Source organism: Heptranchias perlo, unplaced genomic scaffold, assembly GCF_035084215.1.
Source record: "Heptranchias perlo isolate sHepPer1 unplaced genomic scaffold, sHepPer1.hap1 HAP1_SCAFFOLD_1617, whole genome shotgun sequence".
Classification (NCBI taxonomy): domain Eukaryota; kingdom Metazoa; phylum Chordata; class Chondrichthyes; order Hexanchiformes; family Hexanchidae; genus Heptranchias; species Heptranchias perlo.
Window position 1 is genome coordinate 27,100 of NW_027138878.1, and position 4,646 is coordinate 31,745.

Sequence of the window (4,646 nt, forward strand, 5' to 3'; positions counted from 1 at the left end):
CCCCGGTGTTGTCTGCTTGTCCTTGTTGCCCGTGTTCCCCGGAATTTAGACGATTGAGGGGTGATTTGATGGAAGTCTTCAAGGTATTAAGGGGGGTGAGGGGGTATCTGGGTACTGGGGGTATCTGTGGGTACAGGGGGGTATCTGGGTACAGGGGGGTATCTGTGGGTACAGGGGGGTATCTGGGTACAGGGGGGTGAGGGGGTATCTGGGTACTGGGGTTATCTGTGGGTACAGGGGGGTATCTGGGTACAGGGGGGTGAGGGGGTATCTGGGTACTGGGGGTATCTGTGGGTACAGGGGGGTATCTGGGTACGGGGGTTGAGAGGGGTATCTGGGTACAGGGGGGGTGAGGGGGTATCTGGGTAGAGGGGGTGAGGGGGGTATCTGGGTACGGGGGTTGAGAGGGGTATCTGGGTACAGGGGGTTGAGAGGGTATCTGGGTACAGGGGGTGATGGGGTATCTGGGTACAGGGGGTGATGGGGTATCTGGGTACAGGGGGGTGAGGGGGGTATCTGTGGGTACAGGGGGGTGAGGGGGGTATCTGGGTACAGGGGGGTGAGGGGGGTATCTGGGTACAGGGGGGTGAGGGGGGTATCTGGGTACAGGGGGGTGAGGGGGGTATCTGGGTACGGGGGGGTGAGGGGGTATCTGGGTAGAGGGGGTGAGGGGGGTATCTGGGTACAGGGGGGGTGAGGGGGGTATCTGGGTACAGGGGGGTGAGGGGGGTATCTGGGTACAGGGGGGTGAGGGGGGTATCTGTGGGTACGGGGGGGTGAGGGGGTATCTGTGGGTACGGGGGGGTGAGGGGGGTATCTGGGTACAGGGGGGTGAGGGGGGTATCTGGGTACGGGGGGGTGAGGGGGGTATCTGGGTACATGGGGGTGAGGGGGTATCTGTGGGTACGGGGGGGTGAGGGGGTATCTGTGGGTACGGGGGGGTGAGGGGGTATCTGGGTACAGGGGGTGAGGGGGTATCTGGGTACAGGGGGTGAGGGGGTATCTGTGGGTACGGGGGGGTGACGGGGTATCTGTGGGTACAGGGGGGTGAGGGGGTATCTGTGGGTACGGGGGGGGTGACGGGGTATCTGTGGGTACGGGGGGGTGAGGGGGTATCTGGCTGGGTGGGGAGTCTCAGACGAGGCCTGAAAATCGGAGCCAGGACTTTCAGGAGTGACGTTTGGAGCCACTCCTCGACCCAGAGGGTGGGGGAGGTTTGGGATTCTCTCCCGCAGACGGCAGTCGAGGCTCAATCGTCGATTAAATCCGAGATCGACCGACTTTTGATCACCAAATGGGGGCGATGGAGTTGGGTCACAGGTCAGCCACGGTCGTATAGGACGGCGGGATAGGCTCGAGGGGCTGAATGGTCTCCTCCTCGCTCCTGTGTTCCTCGTACAGACGGCAACTCGGTGGGCAGCAGAGTCACGAGCCATCGCTCCCACGTCAGCGATGTGACCTAGGGGCAGGAGGAGGCCATTCAGCCCCTCTCGAGCCCTGTTACACAGGAACAGGAGGAGGCCATTCAGCCCCTCTCGAGCCCTGTTACACAGGGACAGGAGGAGACCTCAGAGGGTCCGTAGGGCGGAAGGCCTTGCAAATATTAATGTAGCTCCAGCCCACCAGCCTCCACGTTCGATGGATCGACCTCCGCCCACTCCATCCCCTTCCCTCTCAGCCTATCCCAAGGGGCCGCTCTCTCCTCCGCTCCACCCGGGCCCACTCGTCCGTCTCCCTCCAAACACCCGCCCTCCTCCCCACGGCTCCTTCCCCTGCGAGCCCAGGAGATGCAACGCCTGAACTCCGCCCTCATCATCTCCTCCCTCCCTCCCTCCCCTCACCGCCCAGGGCCCCAAACACTCCTTCCAGGTGGAATAGCCCTTCTCTCAAAGGGGGAGGGAAGGGAGGGAGGGAGGGAGGGGAGTGGAAGGAGACGGGGGGAGGGAGAGAAAGGGGGAGGGAAGGAAGGGGAGAGAGGGGAGGGAGAGAAAGGGGGAGGGAGAGAAAGGGGGAGGGAAGGACGGAGAGGGAGGGAGGAAAGGGGGAGGGAAGGGAAGGAGAGAAAGGGGGAGGGGAGGGAGGGAGAGAAAGGGGGAGGGAAGGGAGGGAGGGAGGGAGAGAAAGGGGGGAGGGAAGGAAGGGGAGGGAGGAGAGGGAAGGGAAGGGGAGGGAGGGGAGGGAGAGAAAGGGGGAGGGAAGGAAGGGGAGGGAGGAGAGGAGAGGGAAGGAAGGGGAGAGAGGGGAGGGAGAGAAAGGGGGAGGGAAGGAAGGGGAGGGAGGGAGAGAAAGGGGGAGGGAAGGAAGGGGAGGGAGGAGAGGGAAGGAAGGGGAGGGAGGGAGAGAAAGGGGGAGGGAAGGACGGAGAGGGAGGGAGGAAAGGGGGAGGGAAGGAGAGAAAGGGGGAGAGAAGGGAGGGAGGGAGGGAGAGAAAGGTGGAGGGAAGGAAGGGGAGGGAGGAGAGGGGAGGGAGGGGAGGGAGAGAAAGGGGGAGGGAAGGAAGGGGAGGGAGGAGAGAGAGGGAAGGAAGGGGAGAGAGGGAGGAGAGAAAGGGGGAGGGAGAGAAAGGGGGAGGGAAGGAAGGGGAGGGAGGGAGAGAAAGGGGGAGGGAAGGAAGGGGAGGGAGGAGAGGGAAGGAAGGGAGGGAGGGAGAGAAAGGGGGAGGGAAGGACGGAGAGGGAGGAGGAAAGGGGGAGGGAAGGAGAGAAAGGGGGAGAGAAGGGAGGGAGGGAGGGAGAGAAAGGTGGAGGGAAGGAAGGGGAGGGAGGAGAGGGGAGGGAGGGGAGGGAGAGAAAGGGGAGGGAAGGAAGGGGAGGGAGGAGAGGAGAGGGAAGGAAGGGGAGAGAGGGGAGGGAGAGAAAGGGGGAGGGAGAGAAGGGGGAGGAAGGAAGGGGAGGGAGGGAGAGAAAGAGGGAGGGAAGGACGGAGAGGGAGGGAGGAAAGGGGGAGGGAAGGAGAGAAAGGGGGAGAGAAGGGAGGGAGGGAGAGAAAGGTGGAGGGAAGGAAGGGGAGGGAGGAGAGGGGGGAGGGAGGGGAGGAGAGAAAGGGGGAGGGAAGGAAGGGGAGGGAGGAGAGGGAGAGAAAGGGGGAGGGAAGGAAGGGGAGGGAGGAGAGGAGAGGGAAGGAAGGGGAGAGAGGGGAGGGAGAGAAAGGGGGAGGGAGAGAAAGGGGGAGGGAAGAAGGGGAGGGAGGGAGAGAACGGGGGAGGGAAGGAAGGGGAGGGTGGAGAGGGAAGGAAGGGGAGGGAGGAGAGAAAGGGGGAGGAAAGGGAAGGGGAGGGAGAGAAAGAGGGAGGGAAGGGAGGGAGGGAGGGAGAGAAAGGGGGAGGGAAGGAAGGGGAGGGAGGAGAGGGAAGGGAAGGGGAGGGAGGGGAGGGAGAGAAAGGGGGAGGGAAGGAAGGGAGGGAGGAGAGGAGACGGAAGGAAGGGGAGAGAGGGGAGGGAGGAAGGGGGTGGGAGAGAAAGGGGAGGGAAGGAAGGGGAGGGAGGGAGAGAAAGGGGGAGGGATGGAGGGGAGGGAGGAGAGGGAAGGAAAGGGGAGGGAGGGAGAGAAAGGGGGAGGGAAAGGGGAGGGAGGGAGGGTCAGAAAGGGGAGGGAGGGAAAGGGGAGGGAGGGGAGGGAGAGAAAGGGGGATGGAGGGAGGGGAGGAAGGGAAGGGAGGGACGGAGAGAAAGGGGAGGGACGGAGAGAAAGGGGAGGGAAGGAGAGAAAGGGGAAGGGAGAGAAAGGGGGATGGAGGGAGAGAAAGGGGGATGGAGGGAGAGAAAGGGGGAGGGAGGGAGAGAAAGGGGGAGGGAGGGAGAGAAAGGGGGTGGGAGGGAAAGGGGGAGGGAGAGAAAGGGGGAGGGAGGGAGGGAGGGAGGGAGGGAGAGAAAGGGGGAGGGAAGGAAGGGGAGGGAGGAAAGGGAAGGGAAGGAGGGAAAGGGGGAGGGAGGGAAAGGGGGAGGGAGTGAAAGGGGGAGGGAGAGAAAGGGAGGGGAGGGAGGGAGGGAAAGGGGGAGGTAGAGAAAGGGGGAGGGAGGGAGGGAGAGAAAGGGGTGGGAGAGAAAAAGGGAGGGAAGGAAGGGAGAGAAAGGGGGAGGGAGGGAGGGAGAGAAAGGTGGAGGGAGGGGAGGGAGGGAGGGGAGGGATGGAGAGAGAGAGGGAGGGAGAGAGAGAGAGGGGGAGGGAAGGAATGGGAGGGAGGGAGAGAAAGGAGGGAGGGAGGGGAGGGGCGGGAGGGAGAGAAAGGAGGAGGGAGGGTGGAAGGAAAGGGGAAGGGAGAGAAAAGGGAGGGGAGGAAGAGGAGGAAGGGGAGGAGGGAGAGAAAGGGGGAGGGAGGGAGGGGAGGGAGAGAAAGGGGGTGGGAGGGAGGGAGGGGGGAGAGAAAGGGGAGGGAGGGGAGGGAGGGAGGGGGGGAGAGGAAGGGGAGGGAGGGGAGGGAGGGAGGGGAGGGAGGGAGGTCTCCTCGACATTGGGGAGACCCCACACAGACCGGCCGATGGTTTTCCCGAGTTCCTGCGCTCAGTCCGTGAGCCTGACCCTGACCTGCCGGTCACTCGCCATTTTAATTCCTCGTCCCTCTCCCACTCTGACCCCTCGGCCCTCGGCCTCTCACTCTGTTCAATGACACTCAACGGAGGCTCGAGGAGCAGAACCTCATCCTTGGA